Source organism: Cryptomeria japonica, chromosome 5 (genome assembly GCF_030272615.1).
Source record: "Cryptomeria japonica chromosome 5, Sugi_1.0, whole genome shotgun sequence".
NCBI classification, from domain to species: Eukaryota; Viridiplantae; Streptophyta; class Pinopsida; order Cupressales; family Cupressaceae; genus Cryptomeria; species Cryptomeria japonica.
The window spans coordinates 483,406,167-483,431,570 of NC_081409.1; positions in this window are offsets into that span (position 1 = coordinate 483,406,167).

Here is a 25,404-nt window from a genome sequence, read left to right on the forward strand (position 1 = left end):
AACTATTTTTTACAACAATACTCCTACAACATTCCACATCTTGTTAGTATGATCGAACTTTGCAATACCAAACAAAAAATAGGGGAGCCTTTTCTCACTTTCCTCCAACATTGGAGAAAGATGTTCTCTAGGTATTCACGACCTATCCTAGATGCTGAGAAAATGGATATATTCGTCAATAATCTGGTCCCTGAGTTGAAATATAGTATCCAAATGCAAGTACACCCATCATTTAACAAAATGGTAGATAATGCTATCCAAATGGAAGATGTGCTTATAAAGAAAGGAGATATCACGCCTTGGAAACAAACACAACCAGGATCTAGCTCTAAAGATAAGAACACGTATTGGAAGTATGGAAAAGATAAATATAAGAATGTTGTTAATGACGGAGTAGTAGACACTATTAAAACCAACTCAAAGCTCATGATATTCAACTTGGCTAGTGGCACACAAGCACTCAAAGCAGTTGAAACCGTAGCATAAAATCCTCCGAAGAAAGAAAAAGAGTGGTTCATTGAGAAACCTTGGCTTTCGAAACCTAGACGCGAATTCACTCCTTTAGAAGAATCATACGAATCCGCTTTCAAAACTCTATTGGCACAACCTGATAACGTTACCAAAAAATTCAAGGTCATATGATCCCAAAGTCAAACCAAAATGGTGGAGAGAAAATGAGTACTGCGACTTCCATCAAAATAAAGGTCATAACACAAACAACTGCATGAAGCTCAAGCATGAGATCCAAGATCTCATAGACACTAGTAAAATTATTATCGAGAATCCTCTGATTTATCATCTGCTTTCATATTCTATGTCATACAAAATTCCATTAGTCCTAATAGTTTGTTGTTTGAGCCTGCATCCTATGTCATACGAGTCCTGATTGTCTGTCGTCTCATTCTGAGAATTATCATTTCATCCTGAATCCTGTGTCATACGATAAAACATAGCATTGATTAGTCTATCGCTCTAGACATACCCATCTATCATATGGTACAAGGAAGCAACTCGTACGAAACACTGTTGTTGTCATCCTGAAGATTTTGAATTGTCATCTTGTCCTGAGAAACTTGTCATACAAATCTCTGATTTTGTCAGTCTAGAATAGTCAAACTTGCCTAAAATAGTCTACAATGAGCATAAAACTGGTTATCATCATCCTGAGCATAAACAGATCAAAATAGTGTACCTCTACCACTTGTGTTGCATGATTTTGTCGATCATCTTTCAACTAGTTCAATCAACTACATATCAGACCTAAGTCACTTAGATAAACATCTTATACAAGATAGATCTTTCCTGAAACCAGACTGAGTCTTAGTCACTTCTCTCAGATCAACTTAGATAAACATCTTATACAGGACAGATTGTTCCTGAAACCAGACTAAATCTTAATTTCTCCTCTCAAAAAATCCGTTAACTAAACAACTAGGTCAAAATTTGATCTTGACTTCTGCATCACAAACAACTTTATGTCACACCAATCAATAAAAAATGCCTACTCAAACTAGGAGTTCTCATAAGAAAGATGCCAAAGGCAAAGGGCAACTAGTTTCATATAAAGATAATCCATTTTTTGAAGAGGATCCCCTAACTAACAAAACATTAATCATCAGAGGTGCTAGTTTATGATGAGTTTGTATCTCCCACTATACATAGAACAGAACATAATGAAGAAGACAAGCTCAGTATTCATGAAACCAATAATGATTCCTCATCAAGTGAAGCTGAAGATTCTGAACCTCCGAAAAAAGATATTCATAAATGTCAAAAGGATAAGGATTTTCAAAAAATGATGAAGGCTATCATGGCTAGAGAAAAAGAAGACTATTTTCTACAGCTAGCAAAACAAGGTGCCAAACTTCCCACTAAATATGATGTTTAGACTCTCATCACTAGAAAGGAAGAATCACCCATAATAATGGTCCATACAAAATTACTAGCTTTACAGAATGAGATCACAAAACTCAAAAGCAAGGATAAGTCCCCAAAACAATATTCTTTGGAGACAATATGCCCATTTCCATTTGACAAAAACCTATACATGCCTCCATTCCCTTCACGAGTGGAGATTCCAAAATTTGACAAATATGATGGTACCTCAGATCTTCAAGATCATGTCAGAGAATTTTGTGCTACCTGCATGGAGTTCATGCATGATCAAACATATCTCATGCATTTTTTTCCAAGGAGTTTTGGAGGACAAGCTATGGAATGGTTCTCAAGTCTACCTAAAGGGATTAAAACTTTTGAAAAACTAATCCAACTATTTTTTACAACAATACTCCTACAACATTCGACATCTTGTTACTATGATTGAACTTTGCAATATCAAATAGAAAATAGGGGAGCCTTTTCTCACTTTCCTCCAACGTTGGAGAAAGATGTTCTCTAGGTATTCATGACCTATCCCAGATGCTGAGAAAATGGGTATATTCATCAATAATCTAGTCCCTGAATTGAAATATAGTATCCAAATAAAAGTACACCCATTATTTAACAAAATGGTAGATAATGCTATCCAAATGGAAGATGTGCTTTTAAAGAAAGGAGATATCACACCTTGGAAAGAAACACAACCAGGATCTAGCTCTAAAGATAATAACAAGTATTGGAAGTATGGTAAAGATAAAAATAAGAACGTTGTTAATGACGGAGTAGTAGACACTATTAAAAAAAACTCAAAGCCCATGATATTCAGCTTGGCTAGTGGTACACAAGCACTCAAAGCAGTTGAAATTGTAGTAGAAAATCCTTCGAAGAAAGAAAAAGAGTGGTTCAAAGAGAAACCTTGGCTTTCGAAACCTAGACGCGAATTCACTCCTCTAGAAGAATCATACGTATCCGCTTTCAAAACTCTATTGGTAAACAACCTGATAATGTAACCAAATAATTCTAGGCCATATGATCCAAAATTGAAACCAAAATGGTGGAGAGAAAATGAGTACTACAACTTCCATCAGAATAAAGGTGATAACACAAACAACTGCATGAAGATCAAGCATGAGATCCAAGATCTCATAGACACTAGTAAAATTCATGTCAGGAATCCTCTAATTTATCATCTACTTTCATATTATGTGTCCTACGAAATTCCATCAGTCTTAACAGTCTATTGTTTGAACCTGCATCCTGTGTCATACGAGTCCTTATTGTCTGTCATTCGGTTCTGAGAATTATCATTTCATCCTGAATCCTATGTCGTACGATAAAACATAGCATTGATCAATCGATCATTCTAGACATATCCATCTCTCGTACGGTACAAGGTAGCAACTCGTACGAAACACTGTTGTTGTCATCTTGAAGCTTTTGAATTATCGTCCAGTCCGTAGAAACTTGCCGTATGAATCTCTAATTTGGTCAGTCCAAAATAGTCAAACTTGCCTAAAACAGTCTACAACGAGCATAAAACTTGTTATCATCATCCTGAGCATAAACAAATTAAAATAGTGTACATCTACCACTTGTGTTGCACGATTTTGTCGATCATCTTTCAACTAGTTCAATCAACTACATATCAAACCTAAGTCACTTAGATAAACATCTTATACAGGATAGAGCTTTCCTGAAATGAGATTGAGTCTTAGTCACTACTCTCAGATAAACTTAGATAAACATCTTATATAGGATAGATGGTTCCTGAAACCAGACTAAATCTTAATTTCTCCTCTCAAATAATACGTTAACTAAACAACTAGCTCGGAATTTGATCTTGACTTCTGCATCACAAACAACTTTAGGTCACACCAATCAATAAAAAATGCCTACTCAAACTAGGAGTTCTCATAAGAAAGATGCCAAAGGCAAAGGGCAACCCTTTTCATATAAAGATAATCCATTTTTTGAAGAGGATCCCAAGACTGACAAACCTTCATCATAAGAGGTGTCAGTTTATGATGAGCCTGTATCTCCTACTGTACATAGAATAGAATAGAATGAAGAAGACAAGCTTAGTATTTATGAAACCAATAATGATTCCTCATCAAGTGAAGCTGAAGATTCTAAACCTCCCAAAAAAGGTATTCATAAATGTCAAAAGGATAAGGATTTTCAAAAAATGATGAAGGCTATCATGGCTAGAGAAAAAGAAGACTATTTTCTAGAGCTAGCAAAATAAGGTGCCAAACTTCCCACTAGATATGATATTCAGACTCTTATCACTAAAAAGGAAGAATCACCCATAATAATGGTCCACTGACAATTACTAGCTTTACGGACTGAGCTCGCAAAACTCAAAAACAAGGATAAGTCCCCAAAATAATATTCTCTGGAGACGATATGCCCATTTCCATTTGACAAAAACCTATTCATGCCTCCATTCCCTTCACGAGTGTGGATTCCAAAATTTGACAAATATGATGGTACCTCAGATCCTCAAGATCATGTTAGAGAATTTTGTGGTACCTGCATGGAGTTCATGCATGATCAAACGTATCTCATGAGCCTTTTTCCAAGGAGTTTGGGAGGACAAGTTATGGAATGGTTCTCAGGTCTACCTAAAGGGATTAAAACTTTTGAAGAACTAATCCAACTATTTTTTACAACAATAATCCTACAAAATTCGACATCATGTTACTATGATCAAACTTTGCAACACCAAACAGAAAACAAGGGAACATTTTCTCACTTTCCTCCAACGTTGGAGAAAGATGTTCTCTAGGTATTCACAGCCTATCCCAGATGCTGAGGAAATGGATATATTCATCAATAATCTAGTCTTTGAATTGAAATATAGTATCCAAATGCAAGTACACCCATCATTTAACAAAATGGTAGCTAATGCTATCCAAATGGAAGATGTGCTTATAAAGAAACGAGATATCACACCTTGGAAAGAAACAAAACCAGGATCTAGCTCTAAAGATAAGAACAAGTATTGGAAGTATAACAAAGATAAAAATAAGAACATTGTTAATGACGGAGTAGTAGACATTGTTAAAACCAACTCAAAGCCCATGATATTCAACTTGGCTAGTGGCACACAAGCACTCAAAGTAGTTGAAACCGTAGTAGAAAATCCTCTGAATAAAGCGAAAGAGTGGTTCAAATAGAAACCTTGGCTTTTGAAACCTAGATGCGAATTCACTCCTCTGGAAGAATCATACGAATCCGCTTTCAAAACTCTATTGGAAAACAACCTAATAATGTTACCAAATAATTCTAGGCCATATGATCTAGAAGTCAAACCAAAATGGTGGAGAGAAAATGAGTACTGCGACTTCCATCAGAATAAAGGTGATAATACAAACAACTGCATGAAGCTCAAGCGTGAGATCCAAGATCTCATAGACACTGGTAAAATTGTTGTCAGGAATCACCTGACAAATGTTGATCATAAAGCTTTTAAGGACCCCTTACCTATTTACGAACAAGGTGATTCCTCAAAGACCAAAGGAGGTGCCAAAGTAAATTATACTTATACCAGAAATGACAACATCATCAACATGATTAAGCCTTCCCAATCTGAATATTGCAATGTGATCATAATCCAGGATAAACAAAATGAATCATGATATGAAAAGGCTATAACCCATTCTCAAAAGAAAGTAACTCTCCAAGGAGCTAGTTCTTCAAATTTTGCTCCAACAACATCAAACCTACTAGCCTTGTCAAACAAACAAAAAGAATCAACATTTGATAAATTTAAAAGGCTAACTTCATCATCATCCTCTGGGTATAGTATTGTTGAACGGTTGAAAAAAACAAATGCTCAAATTTCCATATTTGAATTACTAAAAATCTCTCCTGCTCACAAAGAAATCATGGACAACGCTTTGCTCACCACTCATTTCCAGAAGATTTAGACATTGATCGGTTTCAATCTATGGTGAGTCATCTGACTTCACCTCACTATCTGACCTTCTCTGAAGAAGATGACAACTCGCTAAATCATCCACATAACCAGCCATTACACATTGAATCCATGATCCATAAACATAGAGTCAAACGTGTTTTGATAGATGGAGGTACGGGGTTGAATATATGTACTTACAGTCTGCTTACACAACTAGGATTTTTTGAAAATGTCATTGATCTGGGCAAGAAAATAACAATTAAAGCCTATGATGAAGAGGAAAGGACCTCTAAAGGTCTGGTATCATTACCAATTAGGGTGGGACCTGTAGAAAGAGATGTCATTTTCTAGGTACTTGATCTTCCTCTGTCATACAATATCTTACTGGGCAGGCCATGGATTCATGAAATGAAGGCAATTCCATCTACATACCATCAATGCTTAAAATTTCCTTATAACAGAGTTGAGGTCAGTATTCCTACTAATACAAATGTCCCCTGTAATGCATTGACAAAAGGTGTTGATACCTCTATGCCTCATAATAGAGCAATTTCTACAAATGAAAGTTCATAAGCCCTGTTGAAAGACTTGGAAAAGAAATTGAAAATTACCAATACTAGCATGGATGGATACAAGATATAACCAGTACTTTCATTAGTCTCTCTTCCTCCATCATCGAAACAGTTGGGCAAACCATCAGAGGCTATGAAAACACAGACTTCAACTCTGAATATCATATATGATGGTCTTTTCATACAATCTTCTACTTCCCTGGTAGATGAAATAGAAGAGGATGTTGTTCTTAAATGGCTTTTTAAGGAAGATAGTGAAAACAAAGAAGTACAACATTGTAAGATATCCTCAACACAATATGGTCCAGGCTACAAAATGATTCAACACATGGGATATTAAGGTACTGGTCCCCTAGGCAAACACCAAGAGGGTATTATTGAACCGATTCAGCTACAAACAAAATCAACAAATGATAAGGCTAGACTGGGGTACAATCCAAAAAAGACATCAGACCAAAAACATGCTTCTAAATCTAAGTGGTAGAAAAGGATAACGCCTTCAACATTATAGGAAACAAACACTCAACAAACTCAAGCAGAGTGTGTAAAAGAGAAAGAGGAATCAACAATCAAGAAAGAAGAAATAGTTAGCACTCAAGCTCCGATGGTGTCAGCTACAACAATACAAGGAGTTGAGGTCCTAGAAGATATAAGAGATGAAGTAGAAAGAATCAGAGAATTTTTTGCACCACTGAAAGTTCTAGCCACATACACTGGTAGGCAACAAGTAGACGATTCAGAGACTGACTCAAACGAGTATGAATGGGGCCTAGACCACCTCTCAGATACATTCAGTATAGAAACTCCATAAGAGTCTAGCAGTATCACAGATGATACTCAAGAGCTGATGCGCTTAAAGCTAGAAAAGGAAATATAGGAAATCAGATGAAAAAGACAAGCAAACTATGAACAAGGGCTGAAGGAAGGAAGAATACCAGAATTTTTTCATCTATTATAAACCCCTCTAATAAAATAGAACAAATTAGGTATGTGATTACACAAGAAGAATTGGAATCTATAGAAGCAGAACAGGTCATTAGTCCAGAGGAAGCTGAATGGAGTAGACGACAGGGAGTCACAAAACCATCAAGATCATGTCAACAGTGTGTCAGATACAAATGCTAAATGAGGCAAATCTTGAAAGAACTTGCAGCATTAAAGATGTTGGTGTTGATACCATACATACATTCACTCAACCACTTGAAGAAGACTCAAAAGCTTCATCCAATGACTCTAAGGACTCTAACAATAGTTTTTTTTATGACAATTTCTACTCAGAATAAAACTCTGAATCCTATGATATAAATGGCAAGAATCTGTCTACTGATCTTGTTACTATCGAACCTCTATATGAAGTTCAGCCTAGCGTAGATAATCATTCTATAAGTAGGTCTATTGGATTAGTCCGACTAAATATTAACGTGCACTTTAATAATCATGTTCTAGCTTTTCCTGGTCTCGAGACATTTACGTAAGGTATCCTTCTAGAAATCAACTTTTGGATTTGCAGTTGTGATGAAAATACTGTGAACTCCCTCGAACCTGTCCACACTCTATCCTTGGTACATCCTGAATTAATTGACTGTAGTGTACAAGACCAACCCATGAATGTACCTAATTTTTCTAATGACTACACACTAGCTTATTACCTAAACGTAGTTGAACCCATGTACTCTTCCACCAGCGAACAGAGTGAAAACATGACTGAAACAGATATCAAGTATCTTAGTCACAAAAGTCAAAAAAATAAAAATAAAAGATCTGATGGCAAAAACCACATTGTGGCGGTGTCAGAATCTAAAAAAGAGAAAATAAAGGACGTACCTAAGGGTGAAAACCTCTTAGATGTGCCTGAAGGTGAGATACTTGATATACTGCAAGTCACTTCTAGGAGAGATCTTCTATATTGATTGAGCCAACTCAGCCAGTGAACATTGGGAGTCAAGAGATACCACACATCATTCATGTAGCTCAATCATTATTAGCGGAAGAATTGAAAGATTTCACTCATCTCTTTTCAGAAAAGAAGATCAATTTTGCATGGACATACTCTGATATGCTAGGCCTGAATCCTGATCTTATCATGCATCATCTTTCTATCACACCAAGAGTTAAACTAGTCAAGAAAAAAATTCATAAGATGCACCCTCACGTGGCACTACTATTCAAAGTTGAGCTAGAAAAACTACTAAGAGCTGGATTTATCAGAGCTATAGACTATGCAAAATGGATTTCAAACATAGTACCTATGTCAAAGGTAGACAAATCTATTAGGGTTTATACAGACTTCAGAGATCTCAACAAAGCTTGTCTGAAGGATGACTTTCCATTACCAAACAATGATATGATAGTTTATATGACTGCTAGGTATGAGATGTACTCACTAATGGATGGATTCTCTAGTTATAATTAGACAAAATAGCTCATGGAGATCAAGAAAAGACAACTTTCAACTGTGCATGGGGAACCTTTTGCTGGAATGTCACGCCATTTGGGTTGAAGAATGCAAGAGCAACTTATCAAAGAGCAGTAACAACTATATTTCATGATATGATGCATAAGAATATGGAAGATTATGTTGATCACACTTTATTAAAGACTATAAAGAGATCCATGCATATTCAAGAGCTAGGCCCTATACTAGATAGAATGGAAAAATTCAAACTCCAGATAAATCTAAAAAAGTGTGCATTCAGAGTGACATACTGTAAACTACTTGGCTACATTATTTCAAAGAAGGGAATCGAGGTTGATCCTGAGAAGGTCCAAGCTATAATGGAAATGCCACCTCCAAAGAACATCAGTCAAATGAGAAGTTTACAAGGACATCTCCAATCAATCAGACGCTTCATTTCTCAGCAGGCAGACAAAGCTCAACCTTTCACAAAAGTATTAAGGAAAGGAGTAATATACAACTGGGATCAGGAATGTGAACAACACCTTCAGCAGATCAAAGAGTACCTATCCAATCCACCAATACTGATGCCACCAATTCAAGGAAAACCATTGATCTTATACATATCAGCCACTGATTCATCATTGGGGGCACTTCTGGCACAACAGGATGAAAATAAAAAAGAGAGAGCTATATATTACATCAGTAGAACATTGGTGTCTTATAAAATGAACTACACTATAATAGAAAAAGCATGCTTGGCATTAGTCTTTGCATCACAAAAATTGAGACACTACATGTTGGCACATTCCGTCAAGCTAGTAGCTAAGATTGATCCACTCAAGTATCTTCTCAACAAAGCAACACTCACCGGAAGATTGGCAAAATGGGTCATGGTACTTACAGACTTTGATATTGAATATATGGAATGAAAAGCTATCAAAGGATAGGTAATTGTAGATCAACTTGCTGAAGCTCCACTTGAAGACACTCAAACATTGCATATAGAGTTTCTAGATGAATCAACAATGAAACTTACTCAACAATCAAGGAAGATGTTCTTTGATAGATCTTTCACCCAAAATGGTTCTGGTGCTGGAATACTATTTATCACTCCTTAGAAATATTAAATCTCGAAGGCTTCCAAGATTCTTTTCCCTTACACAAACAATATTGCAGAGTATGAAGCTTTGGTAAATGAGATCAAGCTAGCTATTGAATGGAAGGTTGTTGAATTACATATCTATGGAGATTCTCAACTAATTATCAATCAAATCAATGATACATATCAGACGCGAAATGAGAAACTAATGCCTTATAAGAGGATGGTTGATGATCTCAAGAACTATTTTACTTTTGTATAATTCCAACAGATTCCTAGATCAATAAACAGAGCAGCAGATGCTATGGCCACCTTGGCATCTATACCTGAGTTACAGGAATCTAATTTTTTCTTTGAATTCCTGGTGGAAGAGTTACATTACCCTGCCTATGATTTTCCTGAGTCCCAGATAGTCTGTTCTATTATTGGACATGACTCATCTTGATATAACCATATTTACTCTTATCAACGTGACCAAATTGTTCTAGAAAATCTTACTCGTAATGAGAAAAGGAACTTAACCCAAAACGCTTCATGGTATGTCATCATTGCTAGCGATTTGTTTAGACTAAGTTTGGATGGTACATTGCTTAGGTGTCTAGAAACTAAAGAATCTAAACATGCATTATCAGAAGTCCATGAAGGTATTTGTGGATCTCATTCGAATGGTCTTACTTTAGCTCAGAAACTACTAAGGGCTGGCTACTACTAGCCATACATGGAGAAGGACGCTATAAAGTTTTCTAAAACTTGTGAGAAATGTTAGGTAAATGGAAATCTCATACCCTTCATCAAACATTGGCCTTTCCAGCAATGGGCCTTTGATCTCATTGGTCAAATCTATCCTACATCATCCAACAAACACAAGTTTATCATAATTGCCATTGAGTACTTCACTAAGTAGGTAGAAGCAGTTCCTCTCATCAAAGAAACCGGTAAACAAGTAGCTCTATTCATTCTAAACCATATCATTTGCAAGTATGGGATACCTTTGTCCATCGTGACTGACAATGGAGGACAATTTAAGAATAAAGATCTGGACGAGCTCTATGAGAAATTCAAAATTAGACAACACTAGTCATTTGTATATTACTCTCAAGGTAATGGACAAGCTGAGGCATCTAACAAAAACTTGTTGACTATCTTACACAAAACAGTAAAAAAATCTGGGAAGGATTGGCATCTGTAGCTCAATCCTGCATTATGGGCTTACAGAACAAGTATCAAAACACCTATTGGGGCTACACCTTTTTCTTTGGTGTATGGGTCCGAAGAAGTATTACCTATTGAAGTAGAAATACCATCTCTAAGAGTTTCTTTGCAAGGTCTTGTTACTGATGAAGACTATAGGATATCTAGATTGCAAGAACTTGAATTGCTGGATGAACGTTGGCAAGTGGACTTTGATCATCTCAGAGTGTATCAAAAGAGAATGTCCAAAGGATACAACAAGAAGGTTTGACAAAGAGAATTTTAGGTTGGTGACCTAGTTCTGAGAGAAAATCCTAAAAATCAACAATTTCGAGACAACAAAGGGAAGTTTGATGAACTGGAAACATCTAATAAGCTGGATGTCTATGATAAGAGCCTTCACATCAAGATGAAATCACCACACATACCTCGACTCCGCTTATTTGTATGTTGCAGGGAGGTTCCCATCATTTCTTTGTCTGTTTTGAGGGAATTTCTTTATCATGCAATCCGGGTCCTTGCAAAATCTGTCTAAGGATATGAACAAAAAAAGGGTCATTGCAGACAAGATAATTAATATTGCGCATGAAAAGAAAGGAACTCTAATCTGCCTGTTATGTTTGTTATGCTCAGTGATGAAACTTAAGCATTTTAAATCTAGTGACTAGGTTTAGGTTGCATTTCATTTTGCATCTCATTTTGCATTTCATTCTATATTTTGTGAATTTAGAGTGATTTCGGTATGGTAATAATCTCTTTATCTTCTGAATGAGAGTTGGATGCATCATCATTTCTTAGCTAAGTGGTCTCTTTTTCATCATTTCTCTGATCGAGTACTTGTGTATTGAGATGTTAGCTGCATACATAAGCATCTTATATAGATTCATACATTTCATTATCACTCATTTTCATAATTTATTTGCATATGGAAAAAATTAAAATAAACATTCATATTCATCTGCATCACATACATCCATGCTAAATAAAAAATGCATATATATAGAATAAAGCATATAGAAGACATCTCATAATTCATCGACACAAGTACCATGAAGTCCAATTAGATCTCGTATATATATAATCATCAAGTCTGAGGGTACAAAATAATGTCAACTGACATATACAAACTCCCATCGGAGAAAGAATCATAAGGGCTACAAAAAATGGGCATGTCTACAAAAAATATCCGAGCTACAAAAAGAAAATCTAGCTCTCAGCATCTCCCTCATCGCTTGGTGGAGGAGGTGGAGTCTGCTGATCGAGGACCTAATGAGGTGCTCGCACTCCCTCAAACTATGTCATGTACTGCGAGTAGGGTACAACCTGCTATGCTACAAGAATAGCTACGCTGTAAGATTTCATAATAAACCGCCTGACTGGTCTAATGCAAAACCTCCTATTGAAGAGCATCTCACTCTGCCCTCATCACCGTGACCTAACAATCACACTCTTCTCTGAGCTCCACAAGTAGATGATCTCACTCAGCCCTAAGCTCTGCTAGCTATCGGTCTCGCTCCGCCAGCTGAGTCTGTGCCATTGTCAGCTGTGACTACAAACCGGCTAGGCGTGCTCTCATCGACTGCACTGCGTCAGCCCCCTACTCTCTCACAGGCTCTCCACCCCCATCTCCTCCACCATCTCCACCTCGAGCTCCACCCCGCTCCTCCTTTCTCTGTCTCACTTGTCTCGAAGCTACTCACTCCTCCTCATCTTCACCCTTAGGCACCCTCACTTCTCTCAGTCTCACACCCACTACCCCAAGGGATCCATCCTCTCCCCTCTGCTGCCTACCTCTAGCTGGAAACTGCTACTGCTAGCACCAAGATCACCACCTACCCACTTTGTAGGCTCTACTCTCTGTCCCAGTCCCTAACCCTAGGTGGGGGCATCATCCTCTATCTCCTCTATGCGAGGTACTTGCTCAGTTGGATCTGTAAATCTAGGGAATGGATTTTGCTGGAACCAATCCCTATACTGGGGCAATACCCTCACATCTGCAATGTCATCCATATAGTCCCACCTCAGCCGCTGTAATCCAGTCAACTCTTGCATACTCAAGGCATAAGATAGTCTCAGTGCCCATCCCTACCTCTCCTCATCTGCATAACACATGTATGCAGTCTACTCCGATGATATCCCTTGAGGTCTACCATACTACCTCATCACTCGGGAAACAACAAATTGCTTGACAATAGTCTATGATCTACCAATGAGTGGGTGAGTCACAAACAAATCTCTACAAACAACCCTCCAATCATCCCATGACTCTAGACCCCTGTACGGTCTCCATGTCACAACTATCAAATCATCCAACTATCATCTCCAAATAGCTATCTTGCCTAGATGGGGCTGAGTAACATATCCTGAATATCTATATACAATAGGTAGACCAGGATCTCTATCATCATTTACAATCGGCCTACAAACTGGGAGGTGCTCCCAGGCCTATACCTATAATATCAAAACTCCTGCAGCCATACTCTTCCTCTCATGGAAGATGATCTCATGCATCTCGCGATACATATGTGCTAATAAACAAGAGCCCCATCCTAACCTCTGAGGGGTCTCAATAAGCCTCTCAACATCCTGCCCCATCCACACAAAAAACCCTATTGTCCCCTATCTAGCATCAAAAAGTAGTTGATAAAACCTACCAAGATGCAAGCCAGTGGAAAGTCCTCATTGTACCTGGTCATCATCACGTCCCAACTGATAGAACGTGTCAAAATGTCAGGATATCTAAAAACATGTCTAACAGTGAGTAACCTAGGAAGTTGCACTGCATCATAATCAACCTTCCCTCCAGCAAAAGGGATACAAAGAATCCTATAAACATCCTCGCGAGTGATGGTCATCTACCCAATTGGCAAATGGAATGTGTTATGTTCAAAATGGAATCTCTTTACAAGTGAAGTCAACATTCTGTGATTCACATAGATATTAGGTAAATCAAGAAGGTGGGTCAATCCGAACAAATCCATATGTGCCCAGTCAACCTCTAACAACTGACGCACTAATGTCATCATCGGTGGATAGACGCATCTAAAAGAACACGAGGCAATCAAACCTACAAAAATCAAACAACAACAGAGCATCAGAAAATGTTTCAAATTAACCTATAAGAGAAGCAAAACATCACGCAAATCCAACTACGTCAATGGCAAAATCAAATATTCAAGTTTGCACCTTCAAAAATGCTTACTATTTTCCAAACGACAAAACATCACAGGGGCAGAAACTCGTACGAGTCAGAAATAGGTCTAATATGACAAAACACTCCCATACGACAAAAGACTAGCCCTAGGATGACAAAAGGGACTCTTTTGAATGTTCTTGTACGATACAAGGGTAGGCCTAGAACAACAAAACTGGTGGTCTAAAATGAAAAAAACTGACTTCCTTAGTTTGTCGTACAAGACGGGATCCTATGTCGCATGACAAAACGAGAAAACCCGACTTCAACATGCCAAAAATTGAAAAATTCAACAAAAAAATTCAAAATTGGAATGAATAACTGGCTTAAGATAGATCACTTACCATTGGCTCATAGTTTCACAGTTGATTATGTTGTCTTTGGCACTCAAATCGATGCATATGAGTGGGAACCACCATTTTTCTTCACAGAAGGCTTTTCAAATTTTCAAACTTGGAGGGTTAAAATGAATTGAAAATGACACTTTTACCCCATATATAGTCAAAACCCTAATTTTTCAACTTGCTCTGATGGACATGAAAAGTGTAACCTTAGCTAATTTTCCCATTATGATTCCATTTTCGGGATTGAAATCGAAATACGAGATCATTTTCCTAGTCAATTTCACAATTTGGACCACTTAGTGCTTTTTCATCAAAAGCTCATTCTTTTTTCAAATTACACCCAATTTCTCATGAATCAACACTGAATCTCAATTTCTCATCAACCAACGTCGAATTTTCAAAAATTAATCCGAATCATTTATGCTCAAATTAAAATCATCGCCAAAAATTGCCTAAAATCTTGTACCCTCGCTATCTTTCGATTTCACTCCCAAGGGGGCATACTCATGACCTCATGACCTCATGACCTCATGACCTCACATCTTCAAAGTTGAGAAAATTTTCAAATCTTCACCAAAAGTCGAGCAAAAAAATCTTTTTCAACTAAAGAAAATCAAATTCTTATTGCTAAGGGGCATCTCAGCTTCATCGCTTCACATCAAGTTGAGATCTCTTGATCATCTAAGTCGAATCAATCGCTAGGGGCATATTAGTTTCATCGCTTCAAATCAAGCTGATATTTGTCTTCATCTAAATTAGTCTCTTAATGTTAATCAGTTTCATCGCTTTACATCAAGCTGGTTATTCATTTTATCTCAATCAAGGGTTTAAAGAGTATCTTTGATCACACACTCAATCTAAGCAAGTGTTCAGTTTCATCGCATCAAATCAAGCTGGACAGTTTATCTTTGCTCATCGTATCTTGATCCATCAAGTTCAAGATCGATTTTATCTTCACTCACTATGTTTAGTTCAATCAAGTTCTAGATCAGTAACATCCGCTTCTTGATCAATCAAGTTCAAGTTCGGTATCTTTGCTTCTATCATTCCTAGTTCAATCAAGTTCAAGTTTGGTATCGCTTCAAATCAAGCTAAACACCTCGCTCTTCATCAGGTTCATGATCAATCAAGTTCAGAACTGGCATCTCCTACACATTAACTATTCTTTGAAGCAGCGCGTTGCTCGCACATTAATTCAAAGAGGGGCAAATGTAATACCGTAAAATTGGTCATCTAAACCATGGGCCCCTAGTCTCGACAACATCACCAAAGTCCTAACCAAAGGCAATTAAATCAACTTTGAGCACATTATTAATTCTTCAATCATCAAATATTGCATGGCAAGTCAATTACTGAATATTAATTAAATATTTATTTAATTAATAAAATCATTCCAAGAATATCATTTTTTGATCAATTATCCTATTTTAATTTATTAAATATCCTAGCATATTTAATTAATTAATAAATTTACCATTTAATCATGCAAAAAGAGGAATTAATCTGAAAAATAGAATAAAAGAATTGAGAGAGAAATCAAACTTGAGATATAATTTCTTTTTCTAAATTGAGAACTTGAAATCAGAAAAACAACTAAATTGAATTATTCTCTAAAATTAGAACTCAAAGCTTTTGAGAAAAAGAAGTTTAGTTGCATTGAAAGGACTCTTTTCTTGAATAAATCAAAGAATTATCTATTTTTATCATAAATGCATGTAATTAATTAATTATTATTTCTAATGCAACTTGAACTTATTATTTAAATGCATTTCAATTAAACTATAATTGGAATCTATCTCAAGGCTAACTGAACCTGATTTCTCAATTATTCAATTAATTCTAAATTGTGCTTTTTCTTGATCTCTCTTGTGACTGCTTCACTTTCATGTTCGTAAAACATCATTTTCAAGCTTGCACTTTGAAAACCCATGTTTTGAAGCATCAAAGAGCGTGTTTCGAGGCGCAACGAACTTCAAAATACAAGTTCTAATTCCAAAGCCACGACCTTCAAAGTGTTATTTTGAGACTTAACATGCTCCCAAAACATGATTTTCAAACTTGTTCTTTCGAAACCCAAGTTTTAAAGCATCAAAATGGGTGTTTGGAGGTGCAACAATCTTCAAAATGCAAATTTTCATTTGTAAGCCACAAGCTGCAAAGTGAGATTTTGAAACTTGCGGGGCTCCCAAAACATCATTTTCAAGTTTCTGCTTCCGAAACTCAAGTTTTGAAGCATCAAAATGGGTGTTTGTAGGCACCGCAAGCTTCAAAATGCAAGTTTTGATTTAGAAGCCATGAGAATCAAAGTATTGTTTTTAAACTTATCGTGCTCCCAAAACATCATTTTGAAATTTACGCTTGCAAAACCCAAATTTTCAAGCATCAAAATGAGTATTTGGAGCCACAACAAGCTTCAAAATCCAAGTTGTGATTACGAGGCCACGAGCATGAAAGCATGATTTTGAAACTTATCGTGCTCCCTAAATATTATTTTGGTGCTTCAAAAGTTAGGATTTGGAAGCACAAACTTCAAAATAATAGTTTGGGACCACAATAAGTTTCCAAATTGGGCTTTGAAGCTCGTGGCTTCAAAATAAGAACTTGCATTTTGAAGCTTGTTGTGCTTCCAAACACCCATTTTAATGCTTCAAAATTTGGGTTTTGGAAGCACAAATTTCAAAATGATGTTTTAGGAGCACGATAAGTTTAAAAATCACACTTTGAAGTTTGTGGCTTCCCAATGGGAACTTGCATTTTGAAGCTTGTGGTACCTACAAACACCCATTTTGATGCTTCAAAACTTGGGGTTCGGAAGCAGAAACTTCAAAATGATGTTTTGGGAAAGCGACAAGTTTCAAAATCTCACTTTGAAGCTTGTGGCTTATGAATCAGAAGTTTCATTTTGAAGATTGTATTGCCTCCAAACACCCATTTTGATGCTTCAAAACTTGGGTTTCAGAAGTACAAGTTTGAAAATCATGGTTTGGGAGCACCTTAAGTCTAAAAATAGCACTTTGAAGCTCGTGGCTTTGGAATTAGAACTTTTATTTTGAAGTTAGTTGTGTCGTTGAACACGCACTTTGTTTCTTTTAAACATGGGTTTTGGAAGCACAAGTTTTAAAATGATGTTTTACGAGTACGAAAAGTTTCAAAATCACACTCTGAAGCTCGTGCCTTCAAAATAAGAATTTGCATTTTCAAGCTTGTTGTGCATCCAAACACCCATTTTGTTGCTTCAAAACTTGGGTTTTGGAAGCACAAACTTCAAAATGATATTTTGGGAGTGTAATAAGTTTCCAAATCGCTCATTTAAGCTTATGGGTTACGAATTGAAACTTGCATTTTGAAGCTTGTTTTGTCTCCAAACACCGATTTTTAAGCTTCGAAACTTGGGTTTTGGAAGCACACGTTTGAAAATGATGGTTTTGGAGCAAGATAAATTTCCAGATCACTCATTTAAGCTCATGGGTTATGAATTGAAACTTGTATTTTGAAGCTTGTTGTGCCTCCAAACAACCATTTTGATGCTTCAAAACTTGGATTTTGGAAGCACAAACTTAAAAATGATGTTTTGCGAGCATGATAATATTCAAAATCAAGATTTTAAGCTCATGGCTTTGAAATCAAAACTCGCATTTTTAATCTTGTTGTGTCTCCAAACACCCATTTTTATACGTCAAACTTCAGTTTTGGAAGCGCAAGTCTAAAAATGATGTTTTTGGAGCAAGATAAGTTTCAAAACCGCACTTTGAAGCTCATGGCTTCTAAATCAAAACTTCCATTTCAAAGCTTGTTGTGCCTCCAAACAACCATTTTGATACTTCAAAACTTGGGTTTTGGAAGCACAAGCTTCAAATGATGTTTTGGGAGCATGATAATCTTCAAGATCAAGATTTTAAGCTCGTGGCTTCGAAATCAAAACTTCCATTTTGAATCTTGTTTTGCCTCCAAACACTCATTTTTATACTTCAAACTTGGGTTCCAAAAGCGTAAGCCTAAAAATGATGTTTTGGGAGCATGACAAGTTTAAAAATCACACTTTGAAGCTCGTGGATAAGGAATTGGAACTTGCATTTTGAAGCTTGTTGTGCCTCAAAACACGCATTTTCATGCTTTCAAAACTTTGGTTTTGGAAGAACACGCTTGAAAATAAAATTTTGGAACATTTAGAAGCTTGTCGTGCCTCTTAACAACCATTTTGTTGCTTCAAAACTTAGGTTTAGGAAACAGAAGCTTCAAAATATTGTTTTGGAAGCGTGATAATCTTCAAAATCAAGATTTTAAGCTCGTGGCTCTGAAATCGAAACTAGCTTATTAAATCTTGTTGCACCTCCGACCACCCATTTTTATACTTCAAATTTGGGTTTTGGAAGCGCAAGGTTGGAAATGACGTTTTCAGTCCATGAAAAATTTCAAATTCACACAATGAAGCTCATGGCTGATGAATTAGAACTTGCGTTTTGAAGCTTGTTGTGCCTCAAAACACACTTTTTGATGCTTCAAAACTTGGCTTTTCAGAGAAGAAGCTTCGAAATGATGTTTTAGCAGTACGATAAATTTGAAAATGATGATTTTAAGCTCGTGGGTTCGGAATCAAAACTTACATTTTGAAGCTTCTTGTACCTCAAAATAGGCATATTGAAGCTTCTTGTACATCAAAACACGCATTTTGATGCTTCAAAAGTTGGCTTTTTGAGGAAGAAGCTTCAAAATGATGTTTTGGGAGTACGATAAGTTTGAAAATGATGATTTTAAGCTCGTGGCTTTGGAATCATAACTTGCATTTGTTAGCTTGTTGTGCCTCCAAACACCCATTTTGATGCTTTAAAATTTTGGTTTTGGAAGCACACGTTTGAAAATGATATTTTGGGAGGAAGATAAGTTTCAAAATCGCACTTTGAAGCTCATGGCTTCTGAATCAAAACTTGCATTTAGAAGCTTCTTGTGCCTCCAAACAACCATTTTGATGCTTCAAAACTTGGCTTTTGGAAGCACAAGCTTCAAAATGATGTTTTGGGAGCATGATAATCTTCAAAGTCAAGATTTTAAGCTCGTAGCTTCATATTCAAAACTTGCATTTTGAATCTTGTTGTGTCTCCAAACAACCATTTTTATACTTCAAACTTGGGTTTTGGAAGCACAAGCCTAAAAATGATGTTTTGGGAGCATGCAAATTTTCAAAATCACACTTTGAAGCTCGTGGCTTAAGGAATTGGAATTTGCATTTTGAAGCTTGTTGTGCCTGAAAACATGCATTTTGATGCTTCAAAACTTGGTTTTCCAAAGAATAAGCTTTGAAAAGATATTTTGGGAGTACGATGATTTTAAGCTCGTGGCTTCGGAATCTAAACTTGCATTTTCAAGTTTCTTGTGCCTCTAAACACCCATTTTTATGCTTCAAAACTTGGGTTTGGGAAGCGCAAGCTTCAAAATGATATTTTGGGAGCATGATAAGTTTCAAAATCACACTTTGAAGCTCCTAGCTAAGGAATCATAACTTGCATTTTGAAGCTTGTTGTGCTGAATAGCCATTTTGATGCTTCAAAACTTGGGTTTTGGAAGAACAATCTTCAAAATGGTGTTTTGGGAGCACGATAATTTTCAAAACTGTGCTTTCATGCTCATGCCTTTGGAATCAGAATTTGCATTTTGAAGCTTGTTGTGCCCCTGAACACCCATTTTGATGCTTCAAAACTTGGGTTTTGGAAGAACAAGGTTCAAAATGATATCTTGGGATGACGATAACTTTCAAAATCGCACTTTGAAGCTCGGGGCTTCAGAATCAAAACTTACATTTTGAAGCTTGTTGTGCTTCCAAGCATCCATTTTGATGCATCAAAACTTGGATTTTGGAAACACAAGCTTCAAATGATGTTTTGGGAACATGATAAATTTGAAAATGATGTTTTGAAGCTTTTTCTTCCTTTGAATACCCATTTTGATGCTTCAAAACTTTTGTTTTGGAAGCACAAGCTTCAAAATGATGTTTCATTTTGATACTACAAAACTTGGCTTTTCAAAGAAGAATTTCTAAATGATGTTTTGGGAGTACAATAAGTTTGAAAGTGATGATTTTAAGCTCATGGCTTTGGAATTAGAATGTAAGTTCTGATTCAGAAGCCACGAGCTTAAAAGTGCGATTTTTAAACTTATCATGCTCCTAAAACATCATATTGAAATTTGTGATTCCAAAACCCAAATTTTGAAGCATCAAAATGGGTGTTTGGAGGCACAACAATTGTCAAAATGCAAGGTCTTATTTTGAAGCCACAAGCTTCAAAGCCTGATTTTGAAACTTATTGTGGTTCCAACACATTATATTGAAGCTTGTGCTTCCAAATCCCAACTTTTGAAGCATCATAATTTATGTTTAGACACATAATAAGCTTCAAAATTCAAGTTTCGATTCTGAAGCCATGAGCATAAGAGCGCGATTTTCAAACTTATCGTGCTTGCAAAACATAATTTTGAAACTTGTGTTTGAAAAATCCAAGTTTCAAAGCATCAAAATGGGTATTTGGAGGCATAACAAACTTCAAAATGCAAATTATGATTACGAGGCCACGAGCATCAAAATCGGTGTTTGGAGACAAAACAAGCTTCAAAATGCAATTTTCAATTCATAACCCATGAGCTTAAAATGACCGATTTTGAAACTTTTCAGACTCCCAAAACATCATTTTGAAGTTTGTCTTTCCAAAATCTGTTTTTAAGCAGCAAAATGGGTGTTTGGAGGCACAACAAGCTTGAAAATGCAAATTGTTATTCTGAAGGTATGAGCTTCAGAGTGCGATTTTAAAACTTTTCATGCTCGTAAACATCATTTTGAAGCTTGCACTTCCAAAACCCATGTTTTGAAGCATCAAAGTGCGTGTTCGAAGGCCATGAGCTTCAAAGTGTGATTTTTCAGACTTAAGGTGCTAACAAAACATGATTTTCAAACTTGTACTTCTGAAACCCAAGTTTTGAAGCATCAAAATGGGTGTTTGGAGGCACAACAATCTTCAAAATGCAACTTTTGATTCGTAAGCCACAAGCTTCCAAGCGAGATTTTGAAACTTGTCGCGCTTCCAAAACATCATTTTGAAGTTTCTGCTTCCGAAACCCAAGTTTTGAAGTATCAAAGTGGGTGTTTGTAGGCACCTCAACCTTCAAAATGCAAGTTCCGATTTGGAAGCCACAAGCTTCAAAGTATGATTTTTAAACTTATCGTGCTCCCAAAACATAATTTTGAAATTTGTGCTTCTAAAACCCAAATTTTGAAGCATCAAAACTAGGTGTTTGGAGGGACAACAAGCTTCAAAATGCAAGTTCTTATTTTGAAGTCCCAACACATTATTTTGAAGCTTGTGCTTCCAAATCCTATCTTTTGAAGCATCAAAATTTATGTTTGGACACATCACAGGCTCCAAAACATAATTTTGAAGCTTGTGCTTGAAAAAACCAAGTTTAAAAGCATCAAAATGGGTATATGGAGGCATAACAAACTTCAAAATGCAAGTTCTGATTACGAGGCCACGAGCATCAAAATCGGTGTTTGGACACAAAACAAGCATCAAAATGCAATTTTAAATTCATAACCCATGAGCTTAAATGATTGATTTTGAAACTTATCACAATCCCAAAACATCATTTTGAAATTTGTGCTTCCAAAAGCCTAGTTTTGAAGCAGCAAAATGGGTGTTTGAAGGCACAAAAAGCTTGAAAATGCAAATTCCTATTCTAAAGGCACGAGCTTCAAAGTGTGATTTTGAAACATTTTGTGCTCGTAAAACATCATTTTGAAGCTTGCACTTCCAAAACTCATGTTTTGAAGCATCAAAGTGTGCATTCGGAGGCAGAAACGAACTTCAAAATGCAAGTTGTAATTCCAAAGCCATGAGCATCAAAGTGTGATTTTGAGACTTAATTTGTTTTGAAAACATGATTTTCAAACTTGTGCTTCCGAAACCCAATTTTTGGAGCATCGAAATGTGTGTTTGGAGGCACAAAAATATTCAAAATGCAACTTCTGATTCATAAGCCACAAGCTTCAAAGTGAGATCTTGGAACTTGTTGCTCTCCCAAAACATCATTTTGAAGTTTCTGCTTCCGAAACCCAAGTTTTGAAGCATCAATATGGGTGTTTGTGGGCACTGCAAGCTTCAAAATGCAAGTTCTAATTCGCAAGCCATGAGTTTCAAAGTGCAATTTTTAAACTTATCGTGCTCCCAAAACATCATTTTAAAATTTGTGTTTGCAACAGCCAAATTTTGAAGCATCAAAATGGGTGTTTGGAGGCAGAACAAGCTTGAAAATGCAAGTTCTTATTTTGAAGCCATGAACGTCAAAGCTCAATTTTACAACTTATTGTGGTCCCAAAACATTATTTTGAAGCTTGTGCTTCCAAATTTCAACTTTTGAAGCATCAAAATTTGTGTTTGGACACATAACCTGCTTCAAAATTAAAGTTTCCAGTCTGAAGCCATGAGCATAAAGGCGCAATTTTCAAACTTATCATGCTTCCAAAACATATTTTTGAAGCTTGTGCTTGACAAATTCAAGTTTGAAAGCATCAAAATGGCTATTTGGAGGCATAACAAACATCAAACTTCAAGTTCTAATTACGGGGCCACGAGCACCAAAATCGGTGTTTAGAGACAAAGCAAGCTTTAAAATGTAATTTTAAATTCGTAAACCATGAGCTTTTAAATGAGTGATTTTGAAACTTATCACACTCCCCAAACATCATTATGAAGTTTATGCTTCCAAAACCCAAGTTATGAAGCAACAAAATGGGTGTTTGGAGGCACAAAAAGCTTGAAAATGCAAATTCCCTATTCTTAACGTAGGAGCTTTAGAGTGTGATTTTGAAACTTTTTGTGCCCGTAAAATATCATTTTGAAGCATCAAAGTGTGCGTTCAGAGGCATGACGAACTTCAAAATACAAGTTCTAATTCCAAAGCCATGAGCTTCAAAGTGCGATTTTGGGACTTAAGGTGCTCCTAAAACATAATTTTTAAACTTATGCTTCTGAAACCCAAGTTTTGAAGCATCAAAATGGGTGTTTGGAGGCACAACAATCCTCAAAATGCACCTTTTGATTCGTAAGCCACAAGCTTCAAAGCGATATTTTGAAACTTGTCGTGCTCCCAAAACATCATTTTGAAGCATCAAAATTGATGTTTGTGCACAAGCTTCAGAATGCAAGTTCTGATTCAGAAGCCATGAGCTTCAAAGTGTGATTTTTAAACTCATCGTGCTCCCAAAACATCATTTTGAAATTTGTGCTACCAAAACCTAGATTTTGAAGCATCAAAATGGGTGTTTGGAGGCACAACAAGCTTCAAAATGCAAGTTCTTATGTTGAAGCCACAAGCTTCAAAGCCCGATTTTGAAACTTATTGTAGTCCGAAAATATTATTTTGAAGTTTGTGGTTCCAAATCCCAACTTTTGAAGCATCAAAATTTATGTCTGGACACATTGTTAGCTTCAAAATTCAAGTTTCGATTCTGAAGCCACGAGCATAAAAGCGTGATTTTCAAACTTATCGTGCTTCCAAAACATAATTTTGAATCTTGTGCTTGAAAAATCAAAGTTTCAAAGCATCAAAATGGGTATTTGAAGGTATAACCAACTTCAAAATGCAAGTTCTGATTATGAGTCCACGAGCATCAAAATTGTTGTCTGGAGAAAAAACAAGCTTCAAAATGCAATATTCAATTCGTAGCTTAAATGAGGGATTTTGAAACTTATCACTCTCCCAAAACATCATTTTGAAATTTGTGCTTCCAAAACCCAAGTTTTGAAGCAGCAAAAGCAGTGTATGGAGGTACAATAAGCTTGAAAATGCAAATTTCTAATTATGAAGGCACGAGCTTCAAAGTATGATTTTGAAACTTTTCGTGATTGTAAACTATCATTTTGAAGCTTTCGCTTCCAAAATCCATGTTTTGGAGCATCGAAGTACACATGCGAAGGCACAACGAACTTCAAAATGTGAGTTCTAATTCCAAAGCCACGAGATTCAAAGTATGATTTTTAGACTTAAGGTGCTCCCAAAACATGATTTTCAAACTTGTGCTTCTGAAACCCAAGTTATGAAGCATCAACATGGGTGTTTGGAGGCACAACAATCTCAACATCTGATTCATAAGACACAAGCTTCAAAGCAAGATTTTGAAACTTGTTGCGCTCCAAAAACATCATTTTGAAATTTCTGCTTATGAAACCCAAGTTTTGAAGCCTCAAAATGGGTGTTTGTAGTCCCTACAAGCTTCAGAATGCAAGTTCTGATTCGGAAGCCACGAGCTTCAAAGTATGATTTTTAAACTTATCGTGCTCCCAAAACATCATTTTTAAATGTGTTCTTCCAAAACCCAAATGTTGAAGCATCAAAATGGGTGTTTGGAAGCACAACAAGCTTCAAAAGGCAAGTTCCTATTTTGAAGCCACGAGCTTCAAAGCCTAATTTTGAAACTTATTGTGGTCCCAAAACATTTTTTTGAAGCTTATTCTTCCAAATCCCAACTTTTGAAACATCAAAATTTATGTTTGGACACAACAATCTTCAAAATTCAAGTTTCGATTCTTAAGCCACAATCATAGAAGCGCAATTTTCAAACTTATCGTGCTTCCGAAACATAATTTTGGAGCTTGTTCTAAAAGAATCCAAGTTTCAAAACATCAAAATGGGTATTTGGAGGCATAAAAACCTTCAAAATGTAAGTTCTGATTATGAGGCCACGAGAATCAAAATCGGTGTTTTGAGACAAAACAAGTTTCCAAATACAATTTTCAATTCACAACCCATGAGCTTAATTGAG